The sequence below is a fragment of the Ceratotherium simum genome, chromosome 9 (genome assembly GCF_057802395.1).
Source record: "Ceratotherium simum simum isolate JZ-2026a chromosome 9, ASM5780239v1, whole genome shotgun sequence".
Lineage (NCBI taxonomy): Eukaryota > Metazoa > Chordata > Mammalia > Perissodactyla > Rhinocerotidae > Ceratotherium > Ceratotherium simum.
In genome coordinates, this window is record NC_141908.1 from 476,869 (window position 1) to 494,802 (window position 17,934).

Genomic DNA, 17,934 nt, shown 5'->3' on the forward strand with positions numbered 1-17,934 from the left:
CCTGTGCTTGTGTCTACGTATTAGGTAGGTCAGCTATGTCTCCTGCTCTTGGATAGGTGACCTTATGTAAGTGATGGCTTAGGAGGCTTCCAGTGTGCTTCCCTCAGTTCTCAATGTTCCAGGGGTGACCCCTATGTGGGCTATGTGTATCCTTCTGCTGTGGCCTGTTTGCTCTCCCTGTAGGCGCCCAGGGAGGCTGAGTTATGCTCCTGGGAGCTGTTGTAATGCTCAGCTGCTTGTAGTTGTTGTGGGCCCTTCAGTCTCTTTATCAGCTGTGGGGAGCCCCAGCACAGTTGGCTGCAAGTTCTAATACCACATTTGTGTTGCAGTATTTCTTTTAAGTGAGTAGGCCCCCACCGTGGCAGGTTGTTAGGCTCAGGGCCTTACAATTGCTGTAAGCCTCTAGCCTATTAGGTCTCTTGTCAGCTCTCTGAGGATTGCAGCTGGGTGGGGCTGGCCTCAGGCACAGGAGCACCCAATTGTTTCAGGTTTTGGAAGGTGGAGCAAACCTCCTATGTGGGTCTTTGAGAAGTACAAGTCTTCTGTGGCTGAGAAGCCCTGCCGCCCACAGGTCCACACACACAGTCAACACAGTCCTGCCCGTGTGAGCGCCCGACCTCCCAAGTGGACCCAGTCTCTCCACGGCGGGAGCCCCACACACTCTGCCACCGCCCCACACTCTCCACCCGCTCCTTGTGCACACCCTGCCCCGCTCAAGTCAGCTCAGTTGCCAGGCTGCAGAGAATCCAGTCACCAATCTATGCAGGCCCACATGTTGCCTGAGGGCTTGTTGTTGGGTGGGGCTAGTCTCTAGGGTGGGCTGCCTGCCCTGGCTGAGCTGGATTAAATCGGTGCTCTAGCGGGTGGAGCAGACCCTGGGCTAGCAGGTCTCAGGGAGAACTCCAATGGCGTCTGTGTCAGCACGCTCACACCAGGCCACAACAATGGCCGCCGCCAATGTCCCAGTCCCTGGAGAGGTCTCACCCCTCACCGAGATGCACTCAGGGCCTATTAGGTGAGTCTCTTGTCACCGAAGCACTGTGCACCTTTCTTTCTGGTGATTTTAGGATGCTTTCTGGAACGGGTGAGTTTGTGCGCGGGCCCTTTAAGAGCCAGTTTTAGTTTCTTTGTGAACCGGGTTAACTGGGGGTGCTCCCCAATGCTTTAGTAGCAGGCAAAGTCAGATATTATGCTGCTGGTCTCAATTGTGCTGGGTCCACAAAATGCCCACAGCGGGGGCGCTCCCCGGCTCAGGGCCCCGCGCCTCCAGGGAGGCTGCGTACCTGTGCGCTGCTCCCGGCGGCCGTGAAGCTGGCGGCTTGTGAAGGCGGCGTTTTTCCTCTCCAGAAGGGAGTCTCTGCCTCTTCTACCCCAGTTAGGATTGTCCGTTGTTGCAGGAGTTCCTCTTATCCAGTTTTCAGTTCTGTCTCAGAGGTAATTTTTCCACGAGTAGTTGTAAATTGGCTTTGTCCACGGGAGGAGGTGAGTTCAGAGTCTGCCTACGCCGCCATCTTCTATTTTTCTATCTTTTCATTTATTTGAGTCTTCTTCAGTGTCTTTCTTCAGTGTCTTACAGTTTTCAGTGTACAGGTCTTTCACCTTGTTAAGTTTATTCCTAGATATTTTATTCTTTTTGATGCAGTTGTAAATGGAATGGTTTTCTTATTTTCTCTTTCTGATAGTTCATTATTAGTGTATAGAATCACAACTGATTTTTTTGTCATATCCAGAAATCATTGCCAAATCCAATGTCATGAAGCTTTTCTGCTATGTTTTCTTCTAAGAGTTTTATATTTTTAGCTCTTACATTTAGATCTTTGATCCACTTTGAGTTAAGTTTTGTATATGGTGTAAGGTAAGGTTCCAACTTCATTCTTTTACGTGTAGATATCCAGTTTTCCCAGCACCATTTGTTGAAAAGACTCTCCTTTTCCCATTGAATGGTCTTTGCACCCTTGTTGAAAATCATTTGACCACATATGCAATGGTTTATTTCTTGGATCTTTATATTATTCCATTAGTCTATATAGTGTGTCTTTATGCCAGTACCACACTGTTTTGATTACTATAGCGTTGTAGTACATTTGAAATCAGGAAGTGTGAGTCCTCCAACTTTGTTCTTCTATTGTTTTGGCTATTCATTGTCCCTTGAGATTCCATATGAATTTTAGGATGGACTTTTCTATTTCTGCAAAAATCGTTATAGGGGTTTTTACCTCCTTGGTTAAGTTAATTCCTAAGTATTTTATTATTTTTGATGCTATTGTAAATGGGATTGTTTTATTACTTTCCTTTTCAGGATATTCCTTATTAGTATATAGAAACACAACTGTTTTTGTGTGTTGATTTTGTATTCTACTACTCTGCTGAATTTATTTATTGTAACAGTCTTTTGTGGAATCTTAGGATTTTCTACATATAAAATCATATCTGTCAACAGAGATAATTTTACTTCTTCTCTTTCAGGGTGGATCCTGTTTATTTCTTTTTCTTGCCTAAGAGCTCTGGCAAGAATTTCCAATACTGTGTTGAATAAAAGTGGTGAAAGTGGGCATCCTTGCCTTGTTCCTGATCTTAGAGGAAAAGATTTCAGTCTGATGTTCCATTGTGGGTTTCTCATATATGAATTTTGTTATGTTGAAGTAGTTTTCTTCTGTTCCTAGTTTCTTGAATGTTTTTATCATGAAAGGGTATTGAATTTTGTCAAATGCTTTTTCTGCTTCCATTGAGATCATCATGTTTTTTTTTCTTGCTTCTGATGTGGTGTTTTGCATTGATCAGTTTTTGCATGTTGAAATATCCTTGCGTTCCAGGAATAAATCCCTCTTAGTCGTGGTGTATAATTCCTTTTAACATGCTGATGAATTTGGTTTGCTAGTATTTTGTTGAAGATTTTTGCGTCAATATTCTTAAGGGATATTAATCTTATAGAATGAGTTTGGAGGTGTTCTCTCCTTTTCCATTTTTTGAAAGAGTTTGGAAAGGATTGTTTATTCTTCTTTAAATGTTTAGTAGAATTCACCAGTGAAGCCATCGGGTCAAGAGTTTTTTTTTGTTAGGAGGTTTTTGATTACTGATTTGATCTCCTTACTAGTTATGGGTCTATTCAGATTTTCCATTTCTTAGTGATCCAGTCTTGGGAGGTTTCTAGGAATGTATCTAGGAATTTGTTCATTTTATCTAGGTTGTCCAATTTGTTGGCATACAATTGTTCGTAGTATGCTCTTATGATCCTTTTTATTTCTATAGAGTCAGTAGTGCCTACACTTTTATTTCTGATTTTAGCACTTTGAGTCTTCTTTTTTCGTTAGTCAATCTAGCTAAAGGTTTGATAATTTTGTTAATGATTTTGAAGAACAAACTTTTGGTTGTGTTGATTTTCTGTTTTTTCATTCTCTATTTTATTTATCTCTACTCTAATTTTTATTATTTCTTTTCTTCTACTAGCTTTGCATTTAGTTTGTTCTTCTTTAAAGTTCCTTAAATTGTAAAGTTAGGCTGTTGATTTTTCTTAACTGAAATATAGTTGACATATAACATTGTGGAAGTTTAACACCATGTTGATCTGACACATTTATATATTACAATATGATTGTAGCCTAAGCTAACACCTCTATTGTGTCACATAATTATCATTTCTTTTTTGTGGTGGGAATAATTAAGATCTAGTCTCTTGCATATTAGATGTTTATAAGAAAATATTGTTGTTTATAATCACTATATTGTGCATTAGATCTCCAGGACTTATTTATTTACTAGTTGCAAGTGTACCTTTAAACGACATCTCTTCTATTCCTCCACCTGGGGGTTAGTCCCTGGTAACCACCATATCCTTCTTTATCTAGTTTCTTAAGTTGTAAACTTAGAACTGTTGAACTTAAATCAACTGTTGTTGATTTAAGATCTTTCTCCTTTTTCAATGTAAATATTTATAGCTATAAATTTCCCCTTAACACTGCTTTCACTGTGTCTCTTAAGTTTTGATATGTTGCATTTTTATTTTCTTTAGTGTCTAAGTATTTTTTCTTTTCTCTTGTGATTTCTTCTTTGAATTAGTGGTTGCTTAAGAGTGTATTGTTTAATTTGCACAAATTTTTGAATTTTCCAGTTTCCCTTCTGTTATTGATTTCTAACTTTATCGCATTGTGATAAGAGAACATACTTTGTATGGTAGCCATCTGTAAAAATGTATTGAGACTTAAATTTGTGGCCTAACATATGGTCTACCCTAGAGAATGTCCCAAGTGCACTGGAGAAGAATGTGCATTCTGTTGTTGAGTAGAGTATTCTGTATGTGTCTGTTAGATCTAGTTTGTTTATTGTGTTAAGTTGTCTGTTTCCTTACTTCTTTCTTGTTCTATCCATTATTAAGAGTAAAGTATTGAAGTCTCCAACTATTATTGTAGAACCATCAATTTCTGTCTTTAATTCTGTCCATTTTTCCTTCATTTATGTTGATAGTCTATTATTAGGTACATAAATGTTTATGATTGTTATATCTTCTTGCTACATAAACCTTTTATTAATATATAATGTCCTTTTTTATTTATAACCTTTCTTGATTTATTTGTTTATTTATTTATTTATTTTTTTGTGAGGAAGATCAGACCTGAGCTAACATCCATGCTAATCCTCCTCTTTTTGCTGAGGAAGACCGGCTCTGAGCTAACATCTATTGCCAATCCTCCTCCTTTTTTTCCCCCCCCCCAAAATCCCAGTAGATAGTTGTATGTCATAGTTGCACATCCTTCTAGTTGCTGTATGTGGGACACGGCCTCAACATGGCCAGAGAAGCAGTGTGTTGGTGCACGCCCGGGATCCGAACCCGGGCCGCCAGTAGCGGAGCGTGCGCGCTTAACCACTAAGCCACCAGGCTGGCCCACCTTTCTTGATTTAAAGTCTTTTTTTGTATGATATTAGTAGAGCCATCTCTGCTCTCTTTTGCTTATTAATTACATGGAATATCTTTTTCCATTCTTTCACTTTCAACTTATTTATTTTATTCAAGCTCAAGTTAGTTTCTTGTAGACAGCATATAGTTGAATCATGTTTTTAAGTCTATTCTGATAATCTCTGTCTTTTGATTGGAGAGTTTAATTCATTTACATTTAGAGTAATTGCTGATAAAGAAGGACTGACTTCTATTGTTTTGTTATTTTCTGTATGCCTTATACGTTTTTTGTCCCTCATTTCTTGCATTACTGTCTTCTTTTGTGTTTAGCTGACTTTTAGTGAAACATCTTAATTAATTCCCTTCTCGTTTCCTCTTCTGTATATTCCATAGCTGTTTTTTTGTGTGGTTAACCACCATGGGGATTACATTTAATGTCAATTTATTCATTTTAACTGCTGTGTAGTATTCTGTTATATAAATGTACTGTAAATTATTTATCTATATATATTCTATCTATTCTATTCTTATCTATTCTACTCTTGGTGGTCATCGTTTGGATGTTTTTTTAATTAATAGTCTTTATTTTTTAGAGTAGTTTTAGGTTTACATAAAAATTGAATGGAAAGTACAGAGAGTTCCCCTATATCTCCTTCCCCTCTCCAGCTTCCCTATTATTAACATCTTGCATTAGTGTGGTATATGTGTTATTATAGTTGATTAGCCAATATAGAAACATTATTATTAACTAAAGTCCATAATTTACATTAGGGTTCACTGTGTGTTGTATATTCTGTGGGTTTTGACAAATCCATAATGAAATGACATGTATTCATTATTACAGTATCATGCAGAATAGTTCCACTGTTTTAAAATATTTCCTGTTCTCTCCCATGTATTCCTCACCACCCTCCAACCCCTGGCAACCACTGATCTTTTTACTGTCTCCATAGTAAAAATATTGACCTTTTACAGAATGTCGTATAGTTGGAATCATATAGTATGTAGCCTTTTCAGACTGACTCCTTTTACTTAGCAATATACATTTAAGGTTCCTCCATGTCTTTTCATGGTTTGATAGCTCATTTCTTCTTATCAGTGAATAATATTCCATTGTATGGGTATACTACAGTTTATCCATCACCTATTTAAGGGCATCTTGGTTGCTTCGAAGTTTTCACAGTTATTAATTAAGCTACTGTAAACGTTTGTGTGCAGGTTTTTATGTGGATGTAAGTTTTTGACTCCTTTGGGTGAATACCAAGGATGTGATTGCTGGATTGTAAGACAAATGTATATTTAGCTTTGTGAAAAACTGGAAAACTGTCTTCCAAAGTGGCTATACCATTTTGCATTTCCACCAGCAATGAATGAGAGTTCTTCCTCTTCCACATCCTCACCAGCATTTGGTGTTATCAGTGTTTTGAATTTCAGCCTTTCTAATAGGTGTGTAGTGGTATCTCATTGTTTTAATTTGCAATTCCCTAATGACATGGGATGTTGACCATCTTTTCATATACTTATTTGCCATCCACATATCTTCTTTGGTAAGGTATCTGTTCAGATCTTTTACCTATTTTGTTACCAGGGTTTTTTTCTTATTGTTGAGTTTTAATAGTTTTTGTCTATTTTGGATACCAGTCCTTTTTCAAATTTGTGTTTTGCGAATATTTTCTCCCACTCTGTGGCTTGTCTTTTCATTCTCTTAACTGTTTTTTATAGAGCAGAAGTTTTAATTTTAATGCACCCCAACTTATCAATTTTTTCTTTCATGGATTGTGCTTTTGGTGTTTATCTAAGAAGTCATTGCCAAACCCAAGGTCATCTAGATTCTTTCCTATATTATCTCCTAGGAGTTTTATAGTTTTACATTTTACATTTAGCACTATGATCTATTTTGAGTTAATTTCGTTGAAAGATGTAAGGTCTGTGTCTAGATTCTTTTTTCTTTTCTCTTTTTCTTTTTTTTTTCGAATGTGGATGTTCAATTGTTCCAGCACCATTTGTTGAAAATTACCTTTTCACCATTGTTGAAAACTGAATCCTTTGCTCCTTTGTCAAAGAGTAGTTTACTGTATTTGTAAGAGTGCATTTCTGGGCTCTCTATTCTATTCCATTTATCTCTTTTTCTTTCTGTCATCAATACCCCATGTCTTGGTTACTATAGCTTTATAGTAATTCTTGAACTTGAGTAGTGTTATTCCTCTGACTTTGTTCTTCAGTATTTTCTTGGCTATTCTGGATCTTTTGCCTTCATATAAACTTTAAAATCAATTTGTCAATATCTACAAAATAACTAATTGGGATTTTGATTTGGATTGGAATGAATCTGTAGATCAAGTCAGGAAGTACTGCCATCTTGACAATGTTGAGTCCTATTCATGAATGTGGATTATCCATTTATTTAGATCTTCTTTGATTTATTTCATCAGTTTTGTTGTTTTCTTTATATAGATCTTGTACTTATTTTGTTAGATATGTACCTAAGTATTTCATTTTTTAGTCCTAATGTAAATGACACGTTTTTAATTTCAAATTCTATTAATGGAATGTAGAAAAGCAATTGAATTTTATATATTGATCTTGTATCCTGCAAACTTGCTGTAACTTCTTATTATAATTGGTTATTCCAGGAGTTTTTTTTATTGATCCTTTGGGATTTCTACATAGATAATCATGTCATCTGTGAAAAAATATAATTGTATTTCTTCCTTCCCAATCTATGTACCTTTTATTTCCTTTTCTTGTCTTCTTGCGTTTCCTAGGACTGTTAGTACAGTGTTGCATAGGAATGGTAATAAGGGACATTTTTTCCTTTCTCCTGATCTTATCAGGAAAGCATCTATTTTCTCAATGTAAGTATTAGGTTTCTTTGTACATGTTCTTTATAAAATTGAGAAAGTTGCTCTCTATTGCCAGTTTGTGGAGAGTTTTTATCATGAATTGGTTTTGTGCTTTTTCACAGCTATTTATATGATTATATGATTTTTCTGTAGCCTGATGATGTGATGAATTACATTAATTGATTTTCAGATGTTGAACTAGCCTCGCATACCTGGAATAGATCTCACTAGGTTGTGGAATATAGTTCTATTTATACATTTTTGGAGTCAATTTACTAAAATTTTATTGAGGACTTGATGTTCATGTGTGATATTGGTCTATAGTTTTCTTTTCCTGTAATGTCTTTGTCTGATTTGGGTATTCTGGTAATGCTGGCCTCATAGAATGAGTTAGGAAGTATTTGCTCTGCTTCCATTTTCTGGAAGAGATTGTAGAGAACTGGTAGAATTTCTTCCTTAAATGTTTAGTGGGATTTACCAGTGAACCCATCTGGGCCTGGCACTTTCTGTTTGGGAAGGTCATTGATTATTGATTCCATTTCTTTAATAGATATAGGACTATTCAAATTATCTATTTCTTCTAGTGTGAGTTTTGGTAGGTTGTGTCTTTTAAGGAATTGGTCCATTTCGTTTAGTTTCTCAAATTTGTGGGCATAGAGTTGTTTATAATATTCCTTTATTATCCTTTTCATTTCTATGGAATAAGTAATGATGGCTCCTCTTTCATTTCTAATATGAGTATTGTCTCCTCTCTGTCTCTCTCCTTTTTTGTTTTTGTTTTGTTTTGTTTTTTGTTTTTGGCCTGACTATAGTTTTATCAATTTTATTGATCTTTTCAAGGAATCAGCTTTTGGTTTCACTGGTTTTCTCTATTGATTTCCTGTTTTCAATTCCGTTAATTTCTGCTCTAATTTTTTTCTGCTTATTTTGGATTTAATTTGCTTCTCTTTTTCTAGTTTCCTAAGGTACAAGCTTAGATTATTGATATTATATCTTTCTTCTTTTCTAATATATGCATGCAATGTTATAATTTCCCTTTAAGCACTGCTTTCACTGCACCTCACAAATTTTGATGTGTTGCATTTTTATTTTCATTTAGTTCAAAAAATTTTTAAATTTCTCTTGAAACTTCTTCTTTGACCTGTGTTTTATTTAGTAGTGTGTTTTTTAATCTCCAAGTATGTGAAGATTTTCCAGCTGTCTTTCTCTTGTTTATTTCTACTTTAATTCAGTTGTACTCTGAGAACATTCTTCATATGATTTCTATTCTTTTCAAGTTGTTAAGGTGTGTTGTATTGGGCCAGAATATGATTTATCTTGTTGAATGTTCCATGTGAGTTTGAGAAGAATGTGTACTCTGTTGTCATTGGATGAAGTATTCTATATAATGTCAGTTAGATCTAGTTGATTGATGATGCTGTTCCTTTCAGGTGTATCCTTAATGATACTCTGCCTGCTGGATTTGTCCATTATTGATAGAATGTTGTTGAAGTCTCCAACTATAATAGTGGATTCATCTATTTCTCTTTGCAGTTCTATCATTTCTTGCCTCACATATTTTGATGCTTTGTTGTTAGGTGCATATACATTAAGAATTGTTATGTCTTCGTAGAGAATTGATCCCTTTATTACTGTGATATTGCCTGTGACCCAGCTTGAGAAACATAGCTTCTTATTTGGACATATAACACTGAGCCATGTGGTGCTGCTCATGCAGAAGTAGTATAAGCTACATTTCCTACCCTCATGGGGTTTAAAACCTATTTCAGAATATTAAACAGAAAAAGAAATCAATGAGCGTGACAGTGCCTAATGAAGTAGGTCCCAGAGACATTCAAAGAAAGGGAAATCACAGAAGCAGGAAAGTGAGACCTTAATGGATGGATAAGAATCAGTCAAGTACAGGACTCAGTGTACCTCAACTGTGGCAGCGCAATGAGCAAAGTCAATTCAGAGACACTGGTGAATTCATTCTTGGTTTCACTCACATTCATAATTTTCAACCATCACTCTGATGTCGAGAGAAATTGATCTAAGGTAAAGCACATGACTTATTTTAAAAATCGGTATACTACAGGAACTTGAAACTATTATACCGGGTGGTCTATCCCAAATTATAAAAGAATTACCTTCTATCAACTTGTTTATGAATTGGTTGGCAATCACACAATTTTTATAGAAACAGTGTTCAGCAGAGTGTATGGAAATCAATCAGGCCATAGTGTAACTGAAACACTATGTTGCTACAGAACCTACCCACCACAAAGAACAGGACCATTTCAGACAGGTAAGTTTTGACATTGCATCCCTGATAGTAGCACTAGTGACTTCATCTCCCTGTAACTTCTCAGCCAGAGCACTGCCTCTGTTCAAGGCCAAGAGTAGTGAATTTCTTCATGGCTGCCCTCCACAACAGAAGTTGGCTGGTGAAGGTTTACATGGTCATGTCCAGGGGCACAGGTGGAGAAAGAAGGGCATGTTAGCGCAAAACTGAGCTCATCTACTGGAAGTAAACCTCTCCAAGTCATTCTTACTACAGTAGGATTTCTAACTCAACATATGCCATAATATCTTGAAAGCCGAGAAGGATAAAATAGGAGGCACCAGGATACCATAAATATGCCACCATCATCTATGATTTAAAACTACAAAGTAACACTGGTGAAAAGATGTAGATTTAGTATATTTCAGAGGTGTGATGGACCAGAAAGATCAGCTTAAGAAATTGAGGCAGAGATTGCCCTTTGTCATATGAGAACTCCTGGGAACAGAGCTTCACCAGAACCTGGGTCTCCTGAATCTCAAGCTGTTAATCTTTCATGACATGACATTGCCAATAAAGAGGCTGATTCAAGGCCCCTAGTGTTTGAAAAAAATAAAACAAGAGAAAAAAAGGGCCTCCTTCCTTTATATTATTCATGCTCAAAACTCATGGGGCAGCAGGTCTGCTCTGTGAGAGTACATCATTATTCTTTAGACTGTCATTCTCAAATAACTATGCCCATAGTGGATTCAGGGGAGAGGGAGTATGAGTGAGGGGGATTGGGCAGTCTCCTGTTAAATTAGAATATTTTCCTACATCCTTAAAACAAAGCTAATCAGAAGACTATTCCCAATTATTATCCCACAATTCGAGGTGGGGTGCTTGCATTTAATGTGGGTCTGTACTAGAATTTAGTATAAATGGATGTCTAATTTAACAGCAACAAAAATGAAAGGTATACATTTAGTTATAGAAGATGGGAGCTATCACTGTGAAATGATGGTACTAATCCAGAATAATCCGGATTTTAATTAATGACAGAGGAGTTTAATCAGATGCCTAGGAAGACTCACTTGAAAATCAAACTCTCATCATCATCCCTGGAAGCATTTTTGGAACTTTCCCTTTGTACACACGTTTTTGTCTTCAAACATAACAGAAAAAAAAGAAACAGCAGCCAAAGGAGGATGAATCCTGCTTAGGCACGCACCAAAAGAGAATTAGTGCCCGTACGCCACATCTCCAGGAGCCCCACTGTGTGAGGGCTTTCCCCAGGACCACACTTTTCCGCTCAGCAAGGAGAGTCCTGAGGGGCCTTCACCTTACTCCCTACCCCATCAAAACCAAAATGAAACAACCCAAAGAGAGAGCAAGAATCCATGTTAAGGCTTGAGTTCCTCATTTAAAGCAGGCAAAGCATGTATTTTTTCAAGTTACAAATTCAAACAATGGAAAAACAAATCTACTTTCCTCCTGGCAGAAACATTACCCTTTAATGAGAACATGCTCTGTGCTTTCTAATCTCATCACTAGGGATAGCCAGTGCTCAGTGTGGTATATAATCAATATTCCTATACACAGGCAAACATGCATTTGTTTTTATAAATAGAGATTATACTATACACTTTTATATCCCACTTTTAAAATATCCAGAGTTGTTATAATAATTTTACAATTATTTAAAACAATTGTAATGGCTACATAACATTAAAAGAACATATAATTTATTTCACCATTTTCCTGTTGTCATTTAGGTTGCTTCCCATGTAAATGCATATTTATGTTGTTATTTAATGAATATTAGTCTCCCTCACCAGATTGTAAATCCTTGAGTTTGTTTTTGGTCACCAAGATATTCTTATTCCATAGAAGTACCTGAAACTTAGTAGGTATTCTATGGCATCTGTGGAATGAATGAACTTATCTTTTGATTCTTGGCTCAAATCAGCGTTATCCACAAAGCATCCCTGATCCTCACTTCACCTGTACTCTGTACGTAGTTGTCTCTTTCTCTTCTAAAACTTCTCTATAATTCATTTTTTGTAATTCTCTTGCAGGGAAAAGAAGTGAATGCTATTTATCGAGCACTATTATGTGCCAGGCACTGTGCTAGATACATTCAAGAAGTCCTGTGCCAAAAAGGTTGAAGCTCAGCCTAGAGAATACGCCAAAAAGGCTGCCATGAAATTTTCAATCAAGGACCCTTCCAGAACTCTTCAATGACCTCACCAAGCATTCTGACTCTGAGAATAAAGCTCAAGAGTCCCACCCTAAATGAGATCTCTGTCCCCTATGCCTGGGGATGGCCTGAGAGGACAGAAGCCCAGAGCAAACTGCAGCTCAGGGGATCTTCTTTCCATGGCACCCGATCCCTGGGCAAGGAGACGCGACCCAGCAGCTCAGGAGTGGGTGCACTAAAGTGAGTTCCAAACAGCTCTGGTTATCAAAGAGGCTGTTAGCAGAACTTTGTGACATCATCTGCAAAAAGAGGGAAAAATGCAAAGGAGAAATGGTATTGGTAAGTCATTAGTCCATTTTGGATAAAGGGAGTAGAAAGTAGTATTCTGAGACTTTCTTGCCTTGTTAACATATTGTACTTATTCTCAGAAATACTTGCCTAGAATAAAAACATCATTCTTCCACCGCCACACCTTCAAATTGCAAGCGAGAAACACAGGTGTGAGTTATCACTCACTAAAGTGAACAGAGGTGTCTATTTTCTTCCTCTTTAAATGACATGAAACTCATGAGTTTCTCAAATATTTTGCCTCACACATAGAAGACTCAAAAACCACAATGCTTCAACATCAAGTTAGCTGAAAATAGTGTAAGACGCTTTCCTGCACACCATGAATTTTGAGTAGCCCTATTTTTTGTGTGTCATAACACACATGTTTAAGCAGCTGAGCAAGTATCTAGTTAATCTTTACTAATAAATCCAGGATAAGGCTACTTCACTTCCTAAGGTTAGTCAATGTATATGATACATTATGTGAGGGAGGTGAGGGTGGTAACCGGAGGCTCCAACATTTGACCAGATTCTAGAGACAGCATAACCTTTCAAAAATTAAGCAATTTGAATAAACCAGTCACAAAAGGACAAATACTCTATGATTCCACTTAAATGAGTTATTTAGAATAGTCAAAATCATCAAGACAGAAAGTATAATGATGGTTGCCAGGGGCTGGAGGGAGGGGATAATGGGAAGGTATTGTTTAATAGGTATAGAGTTTGTTTTACAAGATGAAAAGTTATGGGGGTGTATGGTGGTGATGGCTGCACAGCAGAGTGAATGTATTTAATACCACTGAACAGTACACTTTAAAATGGCTGATGGTAAATTTTATGTTATGTGTATTTTAATACAATTAAAAAATGAGCAATTTATATGATGTCTATATGGATGAAAAATTCTTTCTAGACTATAAGCTAAACATAGAAGACACCTGGCCCAGTACAACAGATACAAGTACATACAACCAAGCTTAGTACAAAATTTTGCTTTCTGTGCGTTTCCCTGTCAGAACTCTCTCACCCACCACCCTGCGCTGTCCTAACCTTGGCTCCTTCAAGGAACAGAGGCCACAATCAATTATGATAAGAGGGAAAGATAAACAAACACAAGTACTCTGCCCCTCAGCACGTCCCACGTTCCCATCTCCATCTCTGCTCTCACTGTGCCCTCCCCTCTTCTCATGTCCAAGTTCTCCCCATCCTCTAGACGCACCTTATTAAGGCTACGTCCACAAACAAGTGAAGAGCACATCAAGCCCAATGCACTACCTTACATGACCTTTTTCTCTGTAGGATTTTAACAGCCTCTGAGCATCATGAAAAATACAAAGCTTATTGAAATTTGTTTGTCACTTGTGAGATGCATGCTGACATCAGGAGAGTAACTGGGGCAGTGATCACTTTGTACAGGTGACCAAGAGCATACGCCCTATGGAATCAGGAGAAATCTATTACTTTCTTTTCCTTTAATGTCCAGGAGTACGTCAGTCCTCTCTGAATGATCAGCCCTCACAAATAACCCTGGTATTTCCAATGTAGATGAGAGAACTCTTATATGCTTTCTTTTTAAAAATTTAGCTATCTATCTTTGACTCTGAAAAACAGAATTCCTAGCACAGTTTTCTCAAATGTCAAGGGACCAAAATTATTGGTCAAATTATTCCCCAGTCAGTCTTTCATATCCCTATCAAGAATTCCTGCTTTCTGTCAACCAATATTCCAGCTGTAAAAATAGCTGTTGACGTTAACATCCACGCAAGCCACTGTACTTCCTTAAGAGGTTAGAAAATGCAAAAAAGTAAGAGGAAAAAGGAGCAAATGCTTTTCAGCTATAGCAGGAAGCCGGCACTTTGTAGAGCTGAAGGACTTAGAGTACCCAGCACAGAGGAGCAGTGGGTTAAGTTGCAAGTCAGTCAACTGGACAACTGCTTTCACGCTCCTTTTTTGGGTCTTCCCATCATCAATGCGTCTGCAGCCACGTCCCTCCAGCCTGCTCTAACTTGGTTGATCTCTCAGAAGAGCAGCGTGTCTTTGTGGAGAATTGGACCTAGGAGACCAGTCAGGTATGCATCCGTGCAACATGAGTGCTAACACCGCATTTTGCAACCTGCACTCCGAGTACCAATTTCTTAAGATGCTTCAGTGGAAAGCTGCCCAAACCTGGAAAACTGTGAACTTTTCCCCCGCTTAAGATTCACAATGGACATTTGCATTTTCTGAACAAATTTGACCCTGGGACCTATTTATCAAGTCCCATTTATTAATATCCCTTGCATCTTGTGTTCTACAGAACATCTTCTGGAAAGCATTGAGTTTGTGCATCTGAAATCTTAATTAAGATCTATGTTCTAGGCAATTCAGTAAAGTGGGTGAAGTGTGCCCTCAGCCTCTGCTGGCCTCCAACAGCCCAGAACTTATTCCTTCTGTCCTACCTTTTCACGTGAAAGGAGTGCTGTTTTCGCCACACACGCAGCCCCATGTTCACTGCTGAAATGTGCCCTCTTCTATCGTTCTTGAAGGTCTGCCCAGCCCTCATCCTTCCTTAGCCAGCTAACTTCCAGCCATCCTTTAAGGCCATTCAGTCATCACTTCCTTTAGGATGTCTAACCTTCCCTCCACTTCCCTCCAGCCTAACCTCCCGCCTCCTGGGCTGGGTGAAGTGTCCTCCTCTATACTTATCACCACTGTTCAACAAATAGCTACTTCTTTATCACTTTCTTGGTGCTGGGCACTTAAAGGTGCTGAATAAATACTTGTGAATGAATCTCCAACTAGTATGTTTGCTCCTTGAGGACAAGTATTATATTTCAGTCATCTTTCTAGCTCCAGCACCATGCAAGCACGTAGTAGTTGCCCAATAAATACGTTTGTTTGACCAACACTTATTATATACACATCAAGCTCCTAACATCTCAGGGTCAAAATATTAACTACTTGAATTAATATGTACATTAATGGAAAAGGATTAGAACAGGGAAGAGGCTCTTTAGTCTCATAAGTGGATTTTAAATACACAAGAGCAGTCTCTCATGAAGAGATCACTCCACATTTGTTGTCTGGCTCATGAGATGTTGACATGAAGCAGGAGAGGAGCAGAGTGGCCACTCGGCCAGCCACCACTCTCCCACTCAGCTCAGATCAGGCTCCTCCTGAAGCTGTAACACCATGAGGACCAACTTGTATGCCCGCAAGGCACCATCCCTCGGGCTAGTGTTCCAGACAGCCTTAACCTTTCCAGTCCTCTGGAGAGCTTCATTTTCCTTTTGTATTTTTGAGGTAGAATTTGTACTCAGGACTTGGTCCTGCTTGTGCAGAGAAGGATGTGAGGAACTCAGAGAAATTAATTCCCAAGGAGCTTTGAAGGGTGCGACACAAAGTGGTTGGTTGTCACCTCTCTCATGTGACTGAACTGTCCATTTAAGAGACACAGCATAACCAACATCAAAAGGATGCCAGAAACCAGGATCTTAGAGGCCACAGACCTGAGCCAAGGGAGGCTGTATGGCACCGGGGCTGTGAGCAGAAGCTCACGACATGAACTCTGCCACTCATGAGCTCAGTGGCTCTACAAACTACTTAACCTCCCTAAGCATTCCTTTCCCAGTCTGGTAAATGGGCATTTGTAGCTAATAGGAATTGAAATGGTATAGAAAGGCTTTGACCACTAGTAAATGCTATTGTTGTTTGTTAGTGCTAATATCACTGTTATATGACCTGCTCAAGGAAGTGACAACTCTGTGTTCTCTAAGACAAACATAATTGAGAACCATCCAAATTAGTAATCACTTCCCACAAGTCATCATTAAAAGCCCCTCAGAAAATAAGATATTAAATGCTTACCCATTAAATTTTTTGTATTGTTTGTTTATTTCTTCAGAACCGTCTCCCCTCCTCCACAAACACAGAAGAAAGAAGAAGAGCAGGGGAGGGGCGAAGTGCCCCAGGGACAACAGTCCAGTCTCTGAAGTTTCGCCCAGGTCAGGGTGGAAGGACTGGCCTGCAGCCAGGGCCGACCTCTCCTCTTGGCTCCCAGGCAGCTCCAAGCCCTCCTTTAAGCCCAGCAGTTATTTTGGATGTGACGCTTTTGAATGCCATGGAGGTACCAAATACCCTCTTTTTTTTTTTTTTTAATTTTTTGTTTATTGCAGTAACATTGGTTTATAACATTGTAAAAATTTCAGAGGTACATCATTGTACTTCTATTTCTGCATAGATTACATCATGTTCACCACCAAAATACTAATTACAACCCATCACCACACATATGTACCGAATTATCCCTTTTACCCTCCTCCCTCCCCCCTTCCCCTCTGGTAACCACCAATCCAATCTCTATCCCTATGTGTTTGTTTACCCTCTTAATTTGAACACTGAGCAGAGAACGCTGGGACAGTCTGCACACCTCCAGCCTCCACTACGTGAAGTCCTTTCAGCCGGGCATGCCATGCACACAGCAGTATGTACTTCTTGCCCTGCTCCACCTGCTGGTATTTGAGTCCAGCTCTTGGCCCACCTCCCACACTATGTCCTTGGCTCCATGAAACTCATGATCGTAAGTGCTTGTTCCGTTCTTGAGCTTGAATGAGAGCTCTGGTTTGAGCCTGCTCTGAGTCTAGAATTATGTATTTGTTGTAGCTCTTGAAATTGAGTGAGAGCTCTGGCTTGAGCCTGCTCTTCCTCTGAAGTTGGAGATGGTGCAGGTGGTTGTTCTAGGGCTTTACCTTGAACAAGAGCTATGGTTTGAATCTGCACTTGCATGAAGTTGAAGCTGGTGTAGTTGCTTTTTCTGGCTCTTGAGCTTGAATGAGAGCTGTGGTTTGAGCCTGCTCTGGCTTTGAATCTAAAGCTGGTGTAGCTGCTTGTTCTAGCTCTTGAGCCTGAATTAAAGCTGTGGCTTGAGCATGCTCTGATTCTAAAGCTGAAGCTGGTGTAGTTGCTTGTTTAATTTTTAAGCTTAAATGAGAGCTGTTGCCTGAGCTTGCTCTGGCTCTTTATGTGGCACTGGCATAAGTGCTTGTTCTAGCTCTTGAGATTGAACAAGAGCTGTAGCTTGAGCCTATTCTTTCTCTGAAGCTGGAGATAGCGTAGACGCTTGTTCTAGCTCTTAAGCTTGAACAGGAGCTATGGCATGGGTTTGCTCTCCTTCTGGAGCTATAGCTGGCACTACAGTTGGAGCTGGCATTAGCTCTTCAGGTGGCTCTTGATTTTGCTCTGGAGCTGGTGCTGTAGCTCCAAGAAGAGAAAATGTCATCAGTATGACTGCCTTCCATGTACCTTGCAAAGACATGAAACCTCTCTTACCAATCAATGAAGTCTCAGTCCAAGAACCCACCCCTAGAAAGTCTTTCCAGACTGTAATCCATGGCCACAGATCTGAGCGTACTCATTGCTCCTGGCCTAACCCCAGCCTCTGGAGGTTTTG

General features: G+C 38.8%; 1 long non-coding RNA gene across 2 annotated transcripts in view; it reads left to right on the plus strand.

Annotated features, from left to right (window-relative positions):
• Window positions 1-874: 874 nt before the first annotated feature.
• Window positions 875-17,934, plus strand: part of LOC147916205 (uncharacterized) — a 33,420-nt gene continuing 16,360 nt past the window's right edge. Inside the window, exons 1-3 of one of the 2 annotated variants that reach the window (XR_015553132.1) lie at window positions 875-1,015; window positions 12,055-12,515; window positions 16,390-16,611. This is a non-coding gene — a long non-coding RNA (uncharacterized LOC147916205). The remainder of the gene's footprint in view (window positions 1,016-12,054; window positions 12,516-16,389; window positions 16,612-17,934) is intronic. The other variant, XR_015553131.1, reaches the window with a different exon arrangement.